The sequence below is a fragment of the Panthera uncia genome, assembly GCF_023721935.1.
Source record: "Panthera uncia isolate 11264 chromosome B2 unlocalized genomic scaffold, Puncia_PCG_1.0 HiC_scaffold_24, whole genome shotgun sequence".
Taxonomy (NCBI): domain Eukaryota; kingdom Metazoa; phylum Chordata; class Mammalia; order Carnivora; family Felidae; genus Panthera; species Panthera uncia.
In genome coordinates, this window is record NW_026057580.1 from 24331865 (window position 1) to 24355898 (window position 24034).

Genomic DNA, 24034 nt, shown 5'->3' on the forward strand with positions numbered 1-24034 from the left:
ATCACATTGCAAAGATACTACCAGATTTGTCTCCAAAAATGTAGAACCATTTTGAGGCGCTTGAGTAGCTCAGTCGGTTAAGCATCCAACTCTGGCTTAGGTCATAATCTCACGGTTCGTGAGCTTGAGCCCTGTGTCAGGCTCTGTGCTCATAGCTGGGAGCCTGGAACCAGCTTCAGATACTGTATCTCCCTCTCTCTCTGCCCCTCCTCTGCTCACGCTCTGTCTCTCTCAAAAATAAACAAAACATTAAAAAAAAACTTAAAAATGTACAACCATTTCTACCATTATTTTTTAAATGTGTTCATTTTTTATTATAAAAAATTTCAGAATATAAAAAAGAAGGTAAAAGAGAATAAAGAACTTTAAGTACCCACCACCCAGCTTCAAGAACTATCATATCATTCCATCCCTCTTGATTTAAAATGCCATTTTCGGGAGCACCTGGGTGGCTCAGTTGGTTAAGCATCTGACTCTTGATTTCGGCTCAAGTCATAACCTTACAGTTCATGGGATCAAGGCCCATGTTGGACTCTGCACTGACAGCACAGAACCTACTTGAGATTCTCTCTCTCCCCCTCTCTCCCCCTCTCCCACTCGCATGCTCTCTTTCTCTCTCAAAATAAATAAATAAACCTTTAAAAAAATGTTTCAGGGGTGCCTAGGTGGCTCAGTCGGTTGAGCGACCGACTTCGGCTCAGGTTTGTGAGTTTGAGCCCTGTGTCGGGCTCTGTGCTGACAGCTCAGAGCCTGGAGTCTGCTTCTGATTCTGTTTCCTTCTCTCTCTGTCCCTCCCCGACTCATGCTCTGTCTGTCTCTCTCTGTCTCAGAAATAAATAAATATTTTTAAAAAATTTTTAATAAATAAATGTTTCAAATGCCATTTTTATCATTTACTAAACCTCTACATATATTTGGATATGTATCTGAACACTCTGTTGTACTTGAGTCAGTGTGTTTTTTTATAATGATACATACATAAATACAAATTGTTCATAAAAACAATACAAATATACTCTTTATACTGCATTCTAATGAAATAAAAAATATAGTAAAATACAGACCAACTATTATAACAAATAGATCCAAAACTACAGTGATTCAAACAAGATAGAAATTCATTTTTCTTGTGGCCAGTTCACAGTTGATAGGTGGCTCTGAGCCATGAGGTCATATAAGGAGCCAGGATTCTATCCTATCACTGCTCTACCTTCCCCTCAGGTATTCCTTGTCCATACATTTGACATACCACACAATTCCTTTCCAAGCATGGAAAGAAAGAAAGGGACTGTGGAGACAAGCAGCTCTGTTTTAAGGACTTGACCTAGAATGTTCATACATCACTTTCACTTATATCCAATTGGCCAGAACTTAACAGTACTGCCAGAGAGGCTGAGAAATGGAGGCTCTAGCTGTTTCACCATATGCCCACTCATAAGTATAGAGTATTTGTATCACAAAAATAGGGGAAGATTGAAATTGGAGGAAAAATTCACAATCTTTACTATAAAAGTGAGTGTAAAAAATTTATGTACCACAGAGTTTGATTATCTTTAAAGGCACTTAAATGAGTTGTCAAATATAGAAATAAATTATGCTGCTTTATATTATAGAAAGACAAGAAGTCCAAAATTCCCAAATTGCTAACTTTCAGTGATGACAAGAGACCATCAGTAGCAGATATTTTCAAATAAACCAAACAAATAAAAGTGATGGTTGAATAATTAGCAGGAAAGTAATTGGTTTTTTAAATTTGTGGATTAAAAAGGGTGTTTTGAAAATGGGTATTTGAATATATTTCTACTAACATATGATTTTGTTCCCCTAAAAAAAAGTAAATTCATTATCTAGAAAAGCTAATTTTATAGATTTTAAAATTTGAAAAGAGTTCTTTAGTCAGTTTAAAAACCACCCAAATAAAATTTTTCAGTGAGTTTTAGAATCCTGTTTAAAAATATAAAATTAGGCACGGCTGGGTGGCTCAGTCGGTTGAGCATCCAATTTCAGGTCACGGTCTCGAGGTCTGTGAGTTCCAGCCCCACGTCCGGCTCTGTGCCAACAGCTCAGAGCCTGGAGCCTGCTTCAGATTCTGTGTCTCCCTCTCTCTCTGCCCCTCCCCCGCTCATGCTCTGTCTCTCTCTCTCTCTCTGTCTCTGTCTCTCTCTCTCTCTCTGTCAAAAATAAATAAACGTTAAGAAAAAAATTTTTAATAAAAAAATATATAAAATCAATTCCTTCAGATTAGTTCATAACAAAACCAACTGACAAGAAATATGAAAATTTACTACCAAAATTTATTTTTAAATAATTTTGCATAATCAACAAATGAAAATTGAAAACTGTCATAATTGTAAGAGCAGTCATCAATGCACTTTTTCCATTTGAATCTTTTTTTAAGTTATCTTTTACAGCTATGACAATGGCTAAAACCAAATATCAAAATAAATGGAGCTTAAAATAATATTTGAATTTCTAAATCATAGTGTTAAGCAAAGATTTTTTTTAAGGTTAAACATGTTTAACTACATTTTTCTCAGAGTGAAATTTGTTATAATAAATTAATATGGGGATATAGTATATAATTTAGAAATAAATACATATATATATAGAATGTGCATGCTGATATTTTACTGGTGGTATATACAATCAAAACTGAGGATTGCTCGTAGAAAAGGACTTCAATTATTTGTCTTTAACATATAAAAGAGGAAGAACTCTAAATGGACCAGTAATCATAGAAGGTACTAAAGAGGATAAAAGAAAGCTCTAACATGAAAAATGGTTCTAGGCACAAAGATATTACACACATAGCCCCCATTTAATGCCAACTACACAGCACCGAATTATTATACTACAGTTTTTTTCTGAATTAATTTCCTCAAAAATATAGTCACATACATCTATATGTACATTATATTATATATAATTATATCATATATCTTATATATCCCTTTCTATATATATATATATATGCATGTATTATGTAATATATAACATACAATATAACACAATATCATATTGTATGTTATATAATACAATTATATAATGCTATATATTATATATTAATTATATATTACATATATAATATGCATATACATCTATATATATCCCTTTATACATATATATGTGTATGTATGTATTTAAGGAAATTACTATCATATATAATCCCTTTAAAAATACACATATAAGTTCCTATTGCCATTAACAATTAAAATTCCTGTGTTTCCCATATGCTGTATGCCAGCATAGCTCTCAGACAATAAATGGACTCCAAGCTAACAAATACGAGTGCCCTTTACCACAAATCCCCCAAAGAGCATGTTGTATATTGAGCATATGCCGCAACATGTAATGATTACTCCACTCTAGCCCGTTTTTAATTAGAGTTCTGGCTAAAATTTTTGACTCACAATTATTGATGAAAAAGTGTGCCAGTGATAGCTCTAGCCCTGTATGCCAAAGAGAAACAAAGGAAGTAGGATACACTGAGCAACAAAATGTGAGTTTCACAATGGCTCAAGGCAACCTCAAAGAAATGACTGCAAAAATAGGAAACAAAGATTTGAAACTAACTGCAACTTTATGGAGATCCTTGACAGAAAAAGTGACCAACACTTTGATGAACTATAGCTAGAAGAATGGCTAAGAGAAATAGTTCATTCCACAGAATCTGAAAAGAAGAGGGGAATGATTGCCAACTCACACTGGCAGGAAACACATCCCAACAGCACTGACTCAGTTAGCACTGCCATTTCCAGGAGTTGGAAAGAGCTATGCATGCATCATCAAGTTCTATCTAAGCTTACAACAGATAATTATTACTCAAAGTATTCCAAGAAACAGAATAAGATGAAAAATGTCTTAATTCATTTTAAGATGCTACCACAGCCTAAAAATAAACCTTGATACATCCAAGAGAAGCAACTGTAGACCAATCTAACATCTGAAGATAAAGAAATTCCAAATAAAACCCTACCAAACGCTGGCAGTGAGTTAAAATACTAATAACCCAAGACTAAATAGAGTTTAGTCCAGTTATTAGAGGCTGACCCAACAACACGAAACCCATGTCCCCCGGACTAAGCCTGAACTATGAGCCATAGTGAAAGATTTCCCAAAGTAACTAAGGATCCCCACAGATTTGCTGAGGAATTTAATATAGTGTTTCAAACTTACATGCAGGTTTCTCAGATTTCTACCCAGATGGTTCACATGCTCGTTGGTGAAGGTCAAGCCCACCAACTGGATGAAAACAGCTAATTGGGCTGATGCTGAAAAATCTCTGGAATTGCAGATAGGAACCCAGTCCCCTGCCTTGTTATATAATGAGGCTCAGGCAATCACTAAATGACTTCACCTGGCAATCCCTTGGGCTTTCTCAAAACCTGTTCATTGGAATAAGAGTCAATGAGTGGCACCTGGGTGACTCAGTTGGTTGGGCATCCGATTTTTGGTTTCGGTTCAAGTCATGATCTCATGGTTTGTAGTTTCAAGCCCCACGTTGAACCCTGCACTATCAGTGCAGAACTTCTTGGGATTCTCTCTCTTCCTCTCTCTGCCCCCACGCCCCAGCTTGTACTCTCTCTCTCAAAATAAATAAAAACTAAAAAAAATAAATAAAATAAAATACTCTGGCCATTAAGAAAAAAGTCAGTGAGGAGTGCCTGGGTGGCTCAGTCGGTTAAGCGTCTGATTCTTGTATTCGGCTTGGGTCGTGATCTCACAGTTTGTGAATTCAAGTTCCACGTAGGGCTCTGTGCTGACAATGCGGTGCCTGCTTGGGATTCTCTCTCCATCTCTCTCTCTGACCCTCCCCTGCTGGCTCTCTGACGCTCTCTCTCAAAAAATAAATAAACGAAAAAAGTCAATAAGCCCTTGAATTATTATTACTATTATTACAGCTGTTGTTTTTAAGGAAAGAGTTTTCAAGAAAAAATCTGGCCTTCCTATAGATGTCAAATCCATTCAGGTAGCCTTCAATTCTATGTTCATCAATATGCTGAACCAGAACCTTCCCCTTCTAGTTAAAAGGACTGGGATGGAATGGTAAACCATCTCCACTCCAGCTTTTTAATATAGTAAATCAGCTCGCCCACACCCTAGGTGATTCAACTAAAAGGAAGACCACTAAAACCCTTAATTTTCAGCTCCAACAAATGGAGGCCCCTAAACAAAACCAAATCTCTCCTGGCCTTTTTCATTACTGCAAAAAGCCAGGACACTGGAAAAAAGGATTGTTACAAAACTCAAGCACACCAAGTCCCTTCAGCCCTCTACCCAGTCTTTCCAGTACCCTCCCAATGATGGGGCCCTGAGCAACCCCAGGAGCTTTTCTCAATCCCTCCTCTTACTCTGCTTACAGAAACAACTCTCCGGATGAGGAATGAATCTTATCAACACCAGAGCTACACTCTAGGTGTTCAGCCTCACTGCCATTAAAAAGCCCCTGCCTCCGAGTACTAAAACAGTTCTTAGCTCCTCTGCCCCTGTTCATTTATTGGGACAAGATTTCTTAGGGAAGTATCATGCCAGAATTTCTTCCTCCTGAAAGGGGTAATTCTAGAATCTGATAGCAAGAACCAAAATAGCAAGCAGGTGAATCAAATGACCTTTAAACATATTTTGTGTGTTCTACCCCTGACAACACTACACCTAACTTTAAAGATACTATTTGTCCCTATTGGATCAGCCATAAGGCATCAAGCCTACAACAGATTATAAGGCTCAGGGCCTTATTATCCTCTGTACTAGTATCCCTTGTCACCCTATTATTCCAAATACCCATACTTTGTCAGCATACATCCCCACTGAAAGCAAATTTTTCACTGTAATTAATTTATGTAGCACCTTTCTTACCATTCCTAAGGATAAGGCAGCCAATATCTCTTTGTCTTTATTCGGGAGGGAAAAAAGTCCTTCATATTTCTCCCAGCCTTTAAAGACTGACTTAGATGCTCAGACCCCTTCACAAGAAGACAGTATCCACTTGTTAAAACTTTTTCTTTTAAGTTTATTTATTTATTTTTGAGAAAGTAAGAGTGCAGGCAGAGGAGGGGCGGAGGGAGGGGGACAGGAAAAAGAGAGAGAATCCCAAGCAGTCTCCACACTGTTAGCACGGAACCCAATGCAGGGCTTGATCTCATGAACCAAGAGATCATGACCTTAGTTGAAATCAAGAGTCGGCTGTTTAATCAACCAAACCACCCAAGCACCCCAAAACTTTTTTAAAATGTTTTATTTATTTTTGAGAGAGAGTATGTGTGAGCGGAGAAGGGGCAAAGAGAGAGGGGGACAGAGGATCCGAAGTGGGCTCTGCGCTGATAGCAGCAAGCCCGGTCTGGGGCTCAAACTCACAAACGGTGAGATCATGACCTGAGCTGAAGTCAGAATCTCAACCAACTGAGCCTGGTGCCCCAATGTTAAAACTTAAAGGTACACAAAGAATCCAAGGAAAAATTTCAGTTTCCTCAAACTCAGATTTGATATTTGTGGCACATGATCTCAAAGTCATTTCCAGGAATGGCACTTTCCCAAGATGCCATTTAGATCATGGCATCATGAACTTCCCAAAATGAAGTTTTGGGGAAAAAAAACAAACCTGACACTATCATTTGGGAAGATCAGGATGACTTAGCCTTAAAGCCTTAAAGGAAAGAATGTTAAATACCCCTGCCCTTGAACATTAACTTTCTTTCTTCTTTTCCCTCCTGAAAACCCTGCCAACCTTCTTCCCTCTTTTGCCAATAATGCTCCTCATGACTGCCTGACTCTGACAAATTGCCTCCTGATAATGCTAACTTTTCATGGCTTACCAAAAGTTCTTATTTAAAAGACGAAAATGATAAATATTATTCTGAGCATACTACTGCAATTCCTTCTGAAGCATGCTTTGGAGTAGCTCATCACTTTGGAATACTATGGGAAACAGTGAGGCTTCCTCTCTTCCAGTGGGGACAAAATTCAAAATGGCCTTCATGTCCAGGAATTATTAGCTATTATCAAGGTCCCTGGGCATTCCAAATTTGATTCTTTAGAGGCTAAAGAAAACAACCTAATAGATATTTCCACAGAGAACTCTGCTCTCAAAGGAATCAATGACCATATCTCTGTCCTGATCCTAAGGGATGCTCCCCCAAATGATAATGTAGAAGAACCGACTACAGATATCCAATAATCAGCCCAAGGAAGGAAAAACAACATTGGAAAGCTAATAACCATTGGTTTGATGAAAGAGAGAAAGAAAGAAAGAAAGAAAGAAAGAAAGAAAGAAAGAAAGAAAGAAAAAACTTGGACCAAATAATAATCCAGGCCCACCAGAGACTAAAATTTCCATTACTGACTACTAAACAGACATTGAATCATTGGTCTACTGATGAAATGATAACCTTTATGAACCAATACTGGTTGGGGAAATATTAAGGCCACAAAGAGTGCCTACTTTGCTTGCCACCTCCTGCCTGAAATACAATTCAAGAAAACCTGTCCTCACTGCCCCCGGACACTTTAAATTTCCCAATAAACTATTTGAGGTTTGGCAGATGGATTTTATACACCTTCCCCTGTCTCGTGGATATAAATATGTCTTGGCAATGGCTTGTATGTTTTAAAATATCACTTCTACCTGGGGAATGCCCCTGAAACTTCATAACCAGGGAATTCACTTCACCAGCCAAACGCTTCAACAAGCCTGTGCCATTTGGCCAGTCTTACTTTCACTCTCAATCCTCAGGGTTAGTAGAACACACTACAGCATTATTAAGACTCAACCGGCAAAATCTGTAGACTTTCCAAATAAGCTAGCCAAAGGCAATGCCATTAGTCCTTCTGAATCTCAGGTCTCCCATTTTTGGAACCCATAAACTCTCACCCTTTGAGATAATCACAGGATGCCCAATGCACTTGGGTCATGCTTCTTCTGACCCATAGCTGGTTAAGAGGGATATACTTCTATTTGTTTCTGTTGAGAATAACCATACTTTAGCAGAACAGTCTCTCAAAAGCATGTTCCCTGGAGACAAAGACCAACAACATCACAGACTGCAACCTGGGGATTTCACCTGTTGGAAAAGATATCTTCACAAAGACTCTTCTCAACCATGTTGCAAAGGAACCAACGCTTGTGCTGCCAAACCCCAAGGAAAAGACTCTTGGATCCATGTGTCACATCTAAAGAAAGCACCAAACCCTAACTGGACCTGCACACCAAGTGGTGACCTGAAAATAAAGATTTCCAGGAATTGAAGCAGGTTAATAGCTGAAAGAGACCATTTTCCCAAGATGACTGGAACAAGCATGTATACTTTTTTCTCACTATTGCATTTTACTGTATTTCCTCCCTCTCTTTCTTAGCCCAATCTATCACAAAAGGGAGAAACCGTTCTGTCTGCTGAATCTGTCACCAAGAATTCTGATCTGCTCATGATGTTGGAGATCCCTCAGTCTTCTATCTGTTCCCCTGCATCTAAGGGAAATGTAAACGAGCTAACTCCACTTTGCAAGGCTTTTAGAAAAGACTCCTTTAAGCTAGGATAGTTCCCTGCAAATGTCTGCTCTTTATCTTGCTCTGTATTATCGTTTTTAAGCTTTATACCTGTTGACTGTCAAACTTTTGTAAAAATGACATGCCCAATACGGTGATGTTAGCTTGGTGCTTCAAGATGATCTCAAACGCTTAAGATACAAACCTCAGATGGGAAATGCCTGAGAATTCTCCCTTCTACCTTTCCCTGTTACTGAAATGTGACCTCAGTGATTTCAATCTGTACACTTTCCCTGAAACTGGGACATAACAATCAAGAAAAGTCCTTCTTGGCACTAAGGGATGAAATCACTTTAGTGTTCGAAACCACTAAATACAAAAACCCCAACTCTTGATCAGCAAGCAATGCTTTCAAGTAAAGATCTTGATCAAAGGGAGAAATGTGAAAATAAATAAAGGAAATGTCATTAAAAATGGAGTTGAGAAACCCTGAAAGGAGAGTTCTCATGCACTACTACCCACCTTAAGAAGCATACCTCAACAGGAGAAAGCTTAACCTATCCCAGCAGTAAGAAGGAATAACTTGCCTGGCAACAGCCCAGCCAATGGGAAACTGCCACATTCAGCCAGTGAGAAGCCATAATAGCCCCTCCAGCTTCCTTCTTTCCCCTATAAAAGCAAGCCCCTCTCTCCTGTTCTCTAGACTTGCTATGGTTTGCTTGTCCTGAAATGCCATTCTCTGCTATTCCCCAAAAAAGTTTATTTTGCTGGTAAAAGAGCTGGTTTTTTTTTTTAAGGTCAACATGCTTTAAGAGGATGGCTGACATAATTTATATTATTTCATCTCAGCTTTGGCCATCTAAGGTTTTTGATAATATTCTTTTATGGTGGAGGATATTTGATGAAAGCAATAAATTAAACATATCTAGAGAGGAAGAGATTTTTAGCACCAAATGTACAAAATCATCTTTTCTCATTTTTAAACATGTCCCTTATTTTAATTTAGCCATCAGAAGTATAAGCTGTTTCCACAATGCAAGAAAGTTCTCTCATTTCACCTGTGTACCCTAAAATGTTCCTAAATAACTTCTCATTCATAGTATAAAAAAAAATTTTTTAATAAAAAAAAAGGTAAGCTAAAATGAGAGGCAATGTTCTTGCAAGATAGAAAGGGACTTGACTCTGCTTACCCCTTTTGTGGTTAGAATACTTCTAACAAAGGAGTGAAAACTACATATCCATGAGCATTGTGGGAAACACACGCAAAGAAGCTACCAAGTACTGGATGTGGTCATTTGAGTTTAAAGTACAAATGCTTGCTTTTAAAAAAAAATGTTTATTTAATTTTAGAGAAGATATGGATTACAATATTCTATTTCAGGCCAAACTTTGATTGAATTGGCTAACATAGTTGTGCCTGCTTTTTTTTTTTTTTTTTTTTTTTTTTTCATAGGGATTAAGGATCACTGATTTGGGCACCTTAATGGTTGGCTAATTTAAAAAGCTGTCTTGGCATAGTAATGCTGGGACAACAGGTCACAAAAAATACAGAGTCAAAATAGCATTAAATAGGAAGGATGTTACTTTCCCATCTAGATCCTGCAGAGATTGGCAAAGCCAGCAGTCACAAGTCAAAGTTCACCTACCCTTCTCAGAGATGGCAGAAAAGGAGAAAGGCATCGACCTTCACCCTAGTGGTGGGAGGTGGGAAGGAGCAGGATGCAAAGTCTAGCACAGAGAAACAAGAGAAAATTCCTCTGCTTAGGATGTAGAGAGACCAAGAAAAAAGAAAAACAGAAGGGTTAAAGAATAAGAGACAGAACAGCCTGGGCCAAGAGTTCTGGCCTGACCTTGACAGAGCACTGGCCCTTCCCTTTCACCACCCCCACAGTTTTGGAGCATTCACCTAAACCCTACACTGCTAAAACTTTTACTGGGATCCAGTGTGTATTTATTTCAGGTAAAGGCAGCAGCAGTGGTCTCCACATTGTGTACCTTTTGGAGAGGAGGCACATTTCCCTGGGAAGGACACTCCAGCTGGAGAAACCATAAGATAGAGTCCCCTTGGTTTCTCTCCTCTACTCACATTCCCCACTCCCTAAAGGAAGACAGAAACTAACTCTGTGGGCTAGGAATGAAGGCACTCATATTGATTTACAGGTAAGAATCAGCCTTCTTATATCACAGTTGATAAAACCAAACTGTCTCACCAAAAGGAATAAACACTTCTGAAGTAAGGTTATAAAATCAGCGAATTTATACCATCCCTGTCAAACAAGTTTTCCTTATTTGGGGGTAATGCTAAACTCTTTACAAAGATTAATTTTAACTCTTAATGTAATTCAATGGTAAGCACATATATGTAAATTTTCTCCAAAACTGTCCCACTCTCCCTACACAATTCAGCATAACTAAACATAATTTAGTACACTGATAAGAAAGAGAAAACTAAAACATAAAATATCTACCTAGAGATAAAGAATAAAGAATACCTAAGTACATTAAGGTCTACCTTGGGCAGGTAGCATCAGTGCAGCAGTAAGATAGGGGGAACAATATTTATATATTCATGAATAACTTCTGTAGCTAAAGTGGGTCCAAAGAATTCTAAATCCTCCCGTTGTCATCCAAACACAGATTGCCAATTAAAATTTTTCTAGCAGCTCAAGATGGAAAAACATTCAAGCTAAACATAATCCCATTCTCTATATTTATACTTTGCAGGTGGAGGCACCATGGAAAGAGCTTTAATTTCCCTCAAACCCCTCAACTTAATCCTCTGCTTTCAGGTCATCTCGATCTCCCAGTGGATCTATTTTTAGCATCTCTTATTATTCCCGTTCATTCTCTTATCTCTACTATCATTTCCTGAAGCAGGACCAAATTTCCCGATGCAGGGAAAATAAACACAAATTTTCTGATACAAAAGGTGGATTATTATAAAGCTACCAGAGGATTTTTAGACTTCCATAGCCTTGAAAACTGTCTTTCTGATTTATTCTGATATACACCTTCTGAGGAAGCAGATTTAGAAAGGTGTGTTGCCAGAAAAGCATCTTCACTGTAAGCGTAAATCAAATATATGTTAAATCCACTCTGAATGAAAGCATTATGCTTACTTTTCATACAGTGCAAGTAGATTACTCAGAACCCACCTTTTAGCGTCTAGCACATAGTACTGAAGTCGTGTAGCCATTCGCCATTTATTTTTCTTTTTTCTCCACTTTTACTTGGGCTTTATTCATTCAATAATTCAACCAATATTTTTTGAACCCTCCTATGTGTGCAGCACTGTACTAAACACTGAAAACAAAAATGAATAGACACAATGCACCCTCAGGAACAACCAGTCCAAAGGAAAACACAGACTTAAAAACAAGTGATGCAATGAAGGGGACATAAAGAAGTATGCTCAGGAGACATTATGGGGCAATGGAGGAGGTGGTCTTCTCATGGCGGGAGGAGGGGAGAATCCACTGTGTAAGAAAAGCCAGGGTCACAGCAAAGCAGTCAACAAGGTCAAGGGCAAGAAAATGGCCACTGGTCAGAGAAAGGAGGATGCATAACAGCACTGAAAATAAATGATGAGCCATGAATCTAGAGATGGGATCAGAAATTTAAATAAGGCATTCTTCCATTTTTCCCTTATTCACTCCAAGGTGACCCTGATGTTTTGGAGGTTTTTTAAAGGAAGGCTAGAGACCCCCCTCAGGTTTCTGAGTGCCAAGTTTATTAAACCTATTTAACTGAGTCAGTGGGAAGATACACTCTCCTCAACCCAGTACAGTTATGTCTCACCTCAGATGTAAGTGCACTTGGAGAACTTAAAACAGAAGACACAAGAGACACAAAACATAAAGTACCAGCACCCAAGATTCTGTCATGAACATATTTATGATTCTGTTATTAAAATGCAAATATGTGATATATGCAGGGTCATATAACAAAAACTGTATCAGTTCAGAGTAGGTAACCTCAGCAGGCATTGGCATCAGAATAGGATGGAAAAGAGGAGCAGGTAAGAGGCAGAATTACTTAAAGACATAGTACAATAATTATGGGATTAAAGGGCACCAGAGACACACTGCCCATTTCAGTTTGGTTTGGACCAGCTTTTCGCAACCAGACCAGCTAATGCAGCATCAAACATCATTTTTTGAGTCATTCTGGATTAATTTAATAAAATAATCTCCTAGTATATGATACCAAACTAGCACCAGTATCAGAGAATCTCCTAAAGGGATGCCACCAAACTTCAAGAAGCAAAAACCAGACAAAACAATAGAAACTTGTAAAGGCTGATGTAAAATGCTATAGGAACTGTTCCAGAGTTCAGAAAAAAAAAATGGGAAACCTAAAACTTTTATGAAGCAAATACAGCATTGAAATAGAACCCTGACATAGGCTACCCAAAAAGAGAAAACCTCAGACCAATCTCATGTATAAAGATTAATGCAAATATCATAATGAAAATATCATCAAGAAGGATCAGCAGCCCAGTGAAAGAACACATGATGAAGGGGGACTTACTAGAGAAATTCAAGAAGAGTCCAGTGTTAGTTAGAAAAATCCATTATTATATTTCATAAGTCTATAAAGAAAAACCACACAATCATCCCCATTGGCACAGAAAAAGCACTGGGGCAAAGGATTCGGAAAACAATCTGGATCAAAACATTCAGTAAGACAGGAATAGATGAGTCACAGACTGGGTCCTTTCAGGAAAGCAGAAAGCTCATCAGCTCATCAGCTCATCAGCAAGCTCAACAGAGGGGACTGAATAAAGGGAATTGGTGAAACAGGTGTTGGAGGACTGGAAGAGCAAAAGGAGGACACTGAGCTAACCCAGACATAATAAATGCAGCTGCCACCCATTAGTTGGGGTGAGGGTGGGAAGAGATTAGGTTACATGAATGTGGGCGCTCAAAGGAGAGGCTCCACAAAGCTGGAGCTCAGAGGGTGAAAGGGGCACACTGTTCAGGGGCCATTAGTTCCTCAGGGGCTCAGAGGAGGAAAGTGCCTCTCAGTTGGGGCTCATTCCTCTGAAGAGGGATCACTGCCTGGCTTTGGCTAATACCTATGAGGGGAGGTGATGAAGCTGGTTCTGGCATTCCTGAGAAAAAGCTGGAGGTCTGAGGTGAACTACCTTTACTAGGTAGGGCACCTCTGACAGGAACAACAAGAGACAGGAAATGCTTCTCCCTCCTCCCAACTTCCAGACTCCCTCTAGTGCCCCCTATTGACAGATCCCAATAGGAAGCAGCTGTCAAAGGCATCTGAGAAAAGTAGCCTGCAGAGTCCCGGACCCCAACTCCAGGGACTATAGTATGTAAGGTCAAGGTGGAGCTGAAAGAACAGAAAATAAATTACCAGCACAGATGGATGGTCCTGAAACATAATAAAATGTATTTATTTAAACCCAATACCCAGCTTATGCTTACCAGGGAAATACCAAAGATATCGTCAGTAAAGTCAGGCACTGGAAAAGGATACCTACTGTCATTACTACTATTTAACATTTTCCTGGATGTCCACACATACCAATGAAATAATAAATTCACAATAGGAAAAGAGGATGTACAATAATCTCTACTTGCAGGTGATATGTTTGGGGGTTTTGTGGGGTTTTTTGTTAAGATTTTATTTTTAGTGCTCGCTTCGGCAGCACATATACTATAAGATTTTATTTTTAAGTAATCTCTATACCCAAGGAGGCTCAGCCCTGAGATCAAAAGCCACACATTCTACTGACTGAGCCAGCCAGCACCCCCGATGATATGTCTGTATACCTGGAAAACACAAAAGATTCCACTGAATCTACAGTGATTCCACTGTATTACAAACAGTAAAATAGGTTAAGTAAGCAGATTATAAGGTTAAGATAATGAAACCAATAGTTTTCATATATAGAAACTACAAACAGAAGATATAATGAAAAAAAGACCCACTTTTAATCACAACCGAAAAGATAAAATACTGGAAATAATCTTAACAAGAAATGTGGGGAAAATACATGAAAAAGACTCTTCCACAAAAGAAGAGTTTAAAATAGAAAAGCATAGGGGCACCTGGGTGGCTCAGTCAGTTGCACATCCCACTCTTGATCTCGGCTCAGGTCATGAACTCAGAGTTCGTGAGTTCAAGCCCTGTGTCAGGCTCTGCATTGACATCATAGAACCTGCTTGGAATTCTCTCTTTCTCCCTCTCTCTCTGCCCCTCTCCCACTCGTGCTCTCTCTCTCGAAATAAATTAATTAATTAAAAAATAAAATAAAATAGAAAAGCATACCAATTATTAGATGGGAAAATTCAAGATCACAAAGACTCAGTTCTCCTTTAACAAAATTTACATTTAACATGATCTCTATAAAAATATTAATCTTTCTCTTAGAATTAGACAACCTTGTTCTAATATTCATATAAAACAGGAAAAAATAAAAACAGCAATGCAAAGGGTGCCTAGGCGGCTCATTTGGTTAAGTATCCAACTTTTAATCTCCACTCAGGTCATGATCTCATGGTTACTGAGATCGAGCCCAGCACTGCACTGACAGCACAGAGCCTGCTTGGAATTCTCTTTCTTCCTCTCTCTCTCTGCCTTTCCCCAGCTCTCTCTCTCTCTCTCTTTCTGTCTCTCTCTCTCTAAAAATAAATAAACTTAAAAAAAAAATAGCCAAGCAAAAGAACATCCCAATAAGAGAGGACATATTATGAAGCATCAGTAATTAAGACAAACCATTATGGAAGGCCATATGATAGTATTTACCAAAACTGAAATACATAAATCTTTGACACCATAATTCTCCTTCTGGGGGTTCATCTTACAGACAACATTTGCACACATGTGCAATGTGTTTTATATTTAAGCATGGTTTATAATAAAAGATTTAAAAATTCCCAAATGTCATAAATAGGGGATGATTAACTAAATTATATTTGTATCAAAGGGGATGCTATGCACCTATAAAAAAAAATTAGAGCACTCTCTATAGAAAGTTCTCCAAGATACATTAAGTGGATAAAACAAGATGCACAACAGTGAATATAGCACATTACTATGCATATGAAAAAGGAGAAAAACAAAATATATATTTATTTCCTTGTAAAAAGAAAAATAATAAAGGATTCACAATAAACTTAGAACAGTGGTAATCTAAGATTTCCTAATATATGAGGAACAAGAATGGCATAAGAATTCTCACTGATATATTTTTATTTTATGTTTTAATTTTTGAATCATGTGAATGTTTCACATGCAAAAATAAAACAAAAATTAAAATAAATAGGCAATTAACCACAAATACTGCCTAACTAAATCTTTAAGTTCTACAGAGAAGAGATACCAGCATACAAAAAGTTTTTCTGGTTACTTTTTTCCATTCTCCTAGTCCCATTACTAAAATCCCACGTGCAAAGCCAGAAAAAACAAACAAATAATAACAAACCCCATTTACCCTTTGATTCTATGCACAAGTATAGCAACTCTCAGGAAAATGCAGGTATAGCCAAAGAAGAGAAAAAAGAAAACATCAACACTAACTTCAGTGAATGACAAATTTCTCCGCAAATGATACATCACTACAAGATGAAGGGAGGAAAGAGCGTTCCACAAAGGCAAGGGTAGGTCTTATTCAATCTGATTTTATTCCACTTAAGCTTCTGACAGAAAGGCCTCTCTCAGTCAGTTGAGTTCATTCTTCTAGTAAGACCGAGCCCTTCAGAATTCTTGGCCCAGAGTAAACTGCCCTCCAGGCTCTGGTGGTTCCTGGATGGATGAGGAAAACAGGGAAGGGAAGTGGTGGATGAGGAAAACAGGGAAGGGAAGTGGTGATGGTTTCAGAACCTCTGGCCTCATCTCATAAATCTCAGTACCCAATCCAGGAGCCTGTGTCATATCCTGGTTTTGCAGGGCTCTGATTTCGGGATCTACTAAAGTAGTTGCAGCAAAGGTATCGATTAGCTAGATTTCAGCTGCTAGAAGGATTTAAAGCAAGAGCTAACAACGTTGAAGGGGCAGCTTGAAGGAAACCCAAGCATATCTCCTTCCCTTTTACAGGTGGCCCCTCAATTGTACCGAACGGTTGTTTGAAAACACAGAAGAAATAAAATGTGCAAAGTCACACTGAGAGACTTAGGTTTCTGGCCTGGAAACCGAAATATAAAATTAAAAAATCCTTAGTTATAGCTCCCCTTTTGTATACAATCTTGAAGTAGAGTTCCAGAATTCCATACATTTTCCTTACTTTTGCTTTTTTTTTCCAAATAATAAAAGACTACACATAGGGTTAAAATTGGTGAGCATCCATTTGAGACTAAGAATCAACTCTTGCCTCACATGATTTTTTTATCTTTGCCTGAAGTTCATTAGCTGAATAAAACTTAATTTCCTTATCACCATCATTAGTATTTCCAATGTTCGTTCATGTATATAAAAAAATACCCAAAAAAGCAGTAAAATATCCAAATAATTGCACAAATGCTGAACAAAGACGTTAATATTGCTGAAACTGGTTACAGTCAGGCCTCTCTCAAAATATTCCTTTGTCAAGATTGAATGACATAATCCGAAACCCTGGCATGAAAACCTGTTTAGCGATGGCATTAATATACTATATGAAAGGGAAGGTTATACACAGTCAGAAATCTGAACAGACAAAGCAAGCCTTTCTATTGTGGAATTCAAATATCAGACACTTCCTGCTGTCTCCCTGTCAGTCTTTTATAACCTGGAATGAATTAAGCTGAAGTGATTATCCTCTAATTATATCTAGCTGCATTCTTCAGTATGGAAATGACATTCTGATGGGAGGTGAAGATAGAAGTTTGGGGAAGAAAGGCAAAAGGGATTTTAGAAGCTGAGGGGAATTCAGGGGTAAGGCAAGCCCAGGTGAGACGCTGAAGAAAGTGTTCCGAGAAGCCAACAAACAGGCACCTGGAGGAGCAGAAGAAGGAGAAAAAGGGAAGAGGGAAAACAGCAGAACCAAATTTCAACTACTCTGTGTTTTTTCAAATATGCCCTAGTGACTCCAATTACTTTACCCACTTAAGCCCACTCATCCATTCATCAAATATTTACCAAACATCAAATATTCAACAAATAGTAAGTACCCATTCTGTGCCACACACCACACAAGGCTGTGGAGACAAGATAAAAACTACAGTTGACCCTTGAATAACATAGGTTTGAACAGCGCAGGTCCACACGCAGATTTTTCTTTTTTACATTTTTATTTAAATTCCAGTTAGTTAACACAGGGTAATGTTAGTTTCAGGTATACAATACAGAGATTTAAACACTTCCATACAACCCCCAGGGCTCATCACAAGTGCACTCCTGAATCCCCATCACCTATTTCACCCATTCCTCCCCTTCCTTTCTTCCCCTCTAGTAACCACCAGTTTGTTCTATATAGCTAAGAGTCTGTTTCTTCTTCTTCTTTTTTTAATTTTTTTTTATTTTTGAGAGAGACAGAGACAGAGCGCAAGTGGAGGAGGAGCACAGAAAAAGGGAGACACAGAATCTGAAGCAGGCTCCAGGCTCCTAGCTGTTAGCACAGAGTCTGACGCAAGGCTCAAACTCATGAACCACGAGAGCATGAGCTGAGCTGAAGTAGGACGCTCAACCGAAGAAGCCACCCAGGTGCCCCAAGAGTCTGTTTCTTGGTTTGCGTTCCTCTCTCCTTTTTCCCCCCCTTTGTTCATTTGTTTTGTTTCTTAAATTGCACATATGAGTGAAATCATATGGTATTTGTCTTTCTCTGACTGACTTATGTTGCTTAACATAATACTCTCTAGCTCCATGCATGTTGTTGCAAATGGCAAGATTCTATACTTTTTTATGGCTGAGTAATATTCCATTGTGTATATACCACATCTTCTGTATTCACCCATCAATCCATGGACACTTGGGCTGTTTCCATAATTTAGCTATTGTAATAATGCTGCTATAAACATCAGGGTGCATGTATCCCTTAGACTTAGTATTTTTGTATTCTTTGGGTAAATACCTGATAGTGCCTTTGCTGGACCATAGGGTAGTTCTACTTTTAACTTTTTGAGGAACATCCATATTGTTTTCCATAGTGACCACACCCACCAACAGTACAAGAGGTTTCCCCCCTCCTCCACATCCTCGCCAACACCTGTTGTTTCTTGAGTTGTTGATTTTAGCCATTCTGACAGGTCATACAATTTTGTTTTGTTTTTTATATACAGCACAGTACTATAAATGCATTTTCTCTTTCTTGAGTTTTCTTAATAACATTTTTTCTATGTTACTATAAGGATACAGTATATAATACATATAACATACAATATATGTGTTAATCAACTATTTATTTTATTGGTAAGGCTTCCGGTCAACAGTAGGCTATTAGTAGTTAAGTTTTTGGGGGGAGCCAAAAGTTATACGTGGATTTTCAACTGCTGTGGGGGTTGATGTCCCAACCCCTGCATCAAGGGTCAACGGTACAGAGCACCTGCCTTAGGAAGACAGATGTGTAAATCCCTACACCTAGTCCCACAGAGGAGAATGTTTGAGAGAATTAAGTGGGGATTGTGAGATAAAGGAAAGGAAAAGGTGATGTTTAGTCCTCGTTTTTAAGTATGAGTAGGAGTTCGCTACACACACACAAAGAGTAGAGGAATTCCGGCACTGGGAAAAGTAGGAACACACAGAGGAGGACAGGGAACATTTAACAGCTGGGCCTTGTTTGTGTTTAGGTAATGTACGCATTAGAGGTAGGGTGGAGCTGAGTCTGAGAAAGGGTATACTAATTCCATAAGCAATGGGAAGCCATTAAGCAAAAGGTGTGGAAGATCAGATCTGATTATACTGTTACTAACTATACTATACTATACTATACTATACTATACTATACTATACTAGCTAACTCTGCTAACAGTACAATAAAAGGTAAACTGCAAGCCAGAACCAAGGAGACTGGACAACAGACTATTTTAAGAGCCAGTTCCTACACTGTCTCTGGCTTATGAACTTTACATTTGTCACCATTGCATTTTATTTCATTAGAGGCTCATCATCTCTGTTATTGCCCTTACCGAGTGATTTACAATTTATGCTCCAAGCACATATATTTTTAAGAGTGAATGGGAGCACTAATCAGGTGGGATATTAAAGCAATAGCCATAAACTCAAACTTTCCACGGCAAAGAAGGTGATAAAATCTCTCCATCACTGGGAGTTATGAGCATAACACATATTTTGATCCTAGAAAAATGGCAACTCTTGACTTCCCATTTACTTTTTGGGGTTTTTTAATTACTTTTTGGTATGCTCTGAGTTTACAAACTCTAGCATGTTGGCTATAAATGGTTCATCTCAGCTGAAGGCTAGTTTACTAATTTATTGATCAACAGCCCATGAGCTGTCTCACTGTGGCACACATATAGTCTCTGTTATCAAAATGGAAAGATCACCCTTTTTGACTATCCCGGGTTGGTTGCCCTTGCAAAGGAGGATGCCTCCAGGCTGGCCCTTCCAAGGTCAGTGAACCTGCACTCAGGAAACATAATTTGAATACTAACCTTAAAAAGCATAATTAGGAAACTATATTTGCTTACAGAAAATCAATACAGGATATTCCAAGGCCAAATATTGACATCCACTAAAAGACTTTCCTACTGTTTCTTTTTTTTCCTATTTCTTTGAACAATATAGATAACAAAGAATTATCAAATATATCTAAAAAGAATTTTTTTTTAGTTTCCTGGATTATTCCCATACACTCTTGCTATCAGTTTGGCAGTATCTGTTTTTCTAAGCTACACACACTAGTTCAGCTTTAATTAAAAGGCCTGTTGCCATAGTTTCTCAGAGAACAGCTCAAGGCATGCTTGAGTCCATTATTTTCTTGAGGTTTCTAGAGAAATTATAATGTAGCAGTAGCCAGCCAAAATTTCCTAATTTTACCTCCCACCCAGCACAGCATATGATTCAGACATATAACTAGATATTCTAAATATTTTAAGAGAGTCTAAACAACTAAGAATGTTATTTAAAATTCACCCTTTGGTTTCTTCTGTTCTGCCACATCAGTATTGTAACCAGCAGACTACAGCTAAAAGAGCAGACCAAGGGGGAATTCAGCCCCTCAGTCTGCATCTGACTGCACCTGTGGAAAACACCAGCACATTTTTCTTTCTAATAATAATGGACAAAATGCACTATATTTACAAGTTATAATAATCATATGGCTTCATATATTCTAATAACTCAAAAATTTAAATTCCAATATGCTTGAAAACGACCTCTCAGAAAATAGATTAAATATTGTAAATTCACTCATTTAAGAATTTCAAAAATTAATAAGTGGAGCTCAGAGATCCGTATTTCTTAAAGCTAAAACTTGATCCCATCTGAATCCCATCTTGTTTTCAGATGGCAGTTATCACCGTCTGTAAGTCCTAAAGAGCAAGCTCAAAGGTTGCTCTGAGCTTTCAAGGTTAAAAAATGTGAATTAACATTGATCCCTATGAATCTTAGAAAAGGCAAATGCCAGTTCAGCTTGCTCTAATTCAGCCCCATTCCCCTGATGGGTAGCTATGAGCATGGACTATGCAGGTAAAAGGACCAGAGTTGGAATTTCAACTTGGAACAACCTCTGTAGGACCTTAGGCAAGTGATGATTAAATGAGATACAACATATGTAAAGATAGGAAAGCTCTCAGGAAATGGCAGCTATTATCATTTCCTCATCTCTGACCCAGGATGTGGGGCAGGATAAGATCTCACTATTTCCAGGAAAGCCTAAAATCACCCTGCTCTTTTTGACTATCAATTTAAGAGCTAATATAAACTACTTGATTACTGATTTTCTTCTACTCAAATATTACATAGATCGATTGACTTCCTCATTCTCTAACACTAAGCATCCTTTTATTCTCTTTTTTCTATACAAGATGGACAGATTCTAAAAAGTATCTGAGAGATAGTAGGGCCATATTTCCAGCCAAGAGTATAAGGAAGTAAAAAAATTCCCTATGCATGTTAGATTTGTAGGTACTTGCTAATGAAAAAATGCAGGGTGAATGAATGAAGTTTCCATTCATCACAGCTATGTCTCTTTATGTTTCAATCAATAGGTTTATATATTTTAAAAAATCACATACATGTACTATTTTCATGGATCCTCAGAATATCCTTCAAAAAGAACAGTTATTACTATTTCTGGTTTACCAAAGAAGAAAGTAAGCGTTGGCAATATTAAGTGATTTATGCTAGGGAAGCTAAAGAATGGGACTTGTCCTTAGGTCTTTTTTATTTTTTTAAACATTTGTTCGTTTATGAGAGACAGAGAGCACAAGCAGGGTAGGGGCAGAGAGAGGGAGACACAGAATCCGCAGCAGGCTCCAGGCTCCAGGCTCCAGGCTGTCAGCACAGAGCCCGACTCGGGGCTCAAACTCACAAGCTGTGAGATCATGACCTAAGCCAAAGTCAGACACTTAACCGACTGAGCCACCCAGGCGCTCCTGTCCTTAGGTCTTTTAACAACTAAGTTGGGATCATTTCCACTATACCACTTGACTTCTGCAGCCCTATTACTGCAGCATGGTAAAGACAAGCAGAGACACATTGCCCCAGGGAGTTTTTGTAGCCCCATATATTCCCTGAATATGTATGTCTTCACTGTTAAACAAACTTGGAGCACATCAGCGTCCATGCTGTAAGTAAAAGATGTGAGCTAGAATTTCCAGTTGTACACTATAGATTGAGAATAACTTTATGAATTACTATCTCTCCAAGCATTACTGATAATATACAGGAAGTTATCTACAACATCTCACACCTGAACCATAGTGGGAATTAAAGCTCAACTCACCTCACCCTGCCAAAGGCATTACCCAGGACACATTTTTACCTGGCAGAGATTTTTGAAAATTATCCCAACCCTAACTAGACAAAGATACCTGGTTATCTTAGTGCAGGACTTCTTTTTTTTCTTTTTTTAATTATTTTATTTATTTTTTTTTTTTTAGAGAGCAAGCACAAGCAAGGGGAGGGGGCAGAGGGAAAGAGACAAAGAATCTTAAGTAGGCTCCACACTCAGCATGGAACCCACACAGGGCTGGATCCCACGACCCTGGGGTCATGACCTGAGCCAAAATCACGAGTCTAGACACTCAACTGACTAAGCCACCCAGGCGCCCCAATACTGCAGGATTTCTTAACTGGAATCTATCTCTGCCCTAGGAATTCACACATGAGCATTAAAAGGGCCTCCTGAGTCACTTCAAAGTATATGCAAACGTATATGTCTATGTATCCCGAACATTTCTGGAGATATAGACCATAGATTTCATCAGATTCTTACAATGTCCCTCAGAAGTTGAGATCCCACAAGAGGACTTCAGAACAGTAGAAATAGACCTCATGATTATAAATTAATTATTAAACTTTTAAGTTTCTTTTTTCATTGCAAATTTCTGTTATATTACATCACTTTTGAAAAGCCAGACAGTTTTGGGGCGCCTGAATGGCTCAGTTGGTTAAGCATCCATCTCTTGATTTCAGCTCAGGTCATGATCTCACGGTTCACGGGAGAATTGGGCTCTGTGCTGACAGTGTGAAGCCTGCTTGGGATTCTCTCTCCTGTCCCTCCCCTCCACTTGCTCTATCCTTCAAAATAAAGGAACTCAAACAAACAAACAAACAAAAACTAGGTAGTTTCACCAAATCTTCTCAAATATATTTGGGATTCCTTTGGAATGCCCTTTAGCAGCTTTTAAAACAAAAGGCAGTTAGCTACACTCTACATCCGTCTGAAATGCTTGAAAATGTCTGCTTCCTCCTCCATACAGTTCACTGCAGAAGGGGTAGTGGCAGGAATTTACTTATTTAACGTTTGTTAATGATTCTCCAGAGTTGGTCAGTTAGTTACTTAAAGCTTGTTAATGGTCTACTGCCTAATTCTTAATGTGAGAATTCTATTCTCTGTGTAAATCACTTCAATAACATGATAAAATGTATATTGTTTTCTCCAAAATCTGAGGGGTGTTCTTTAATCTCAGTCTATTTCGTTTCCGGAAATTAGAAGGAAATCTAGAGAACACATCAATCTGGAGAATGATGAGAATGATCAGAAAAGAAAAGAAACTTTTCCAAATGAAAACATATTAAAGTTAAGTTACTAAAAATTCTGTATAATGATTAAATAAATGGAATCTGCAGTGTTACATGAGTTATACGTAGCAATACACACTTCATTTTAGATGGCAAAATTCTATAAGATTTTCCAAAAAACAAATAAATAAAAGGGAGAAAAGCAACAGGCTTAAGGTGGAAGGAGGATAGACAAATTAAAAACATATCAGGGTTTTGAGTACACTAAAGTAGAATAAGCATATGTCTCCCCTTGAACACAACTATATAACTGAACAGAATGCACAGAGCAACTAGCTATCTGAGGATTCTGAAAAGCAACTAGTAACAAGGAACTTGAAGTAAAACTGCCAGAACTCGAAGTATCACCAAACTAATCATGAGTTTGCCATTTTTCGTCTCCAGTATCCCCCAGACTGAATGCAATGCAGCCGC

The 24034-nt window shown here is 38.2% G+C and overlaps 1 protein-coding gene across 12 annotated transcripts in view; it reads right to left on the reverse strand.

The window, feature by feature from the left end:
* Positions 1-24034, reverse strand: part of DST (dystonin) — a 493789-nt gene that overhangs the window by 450652 nt on the left and 19103 nt on the right. The window lies entirely within an intron of this gene.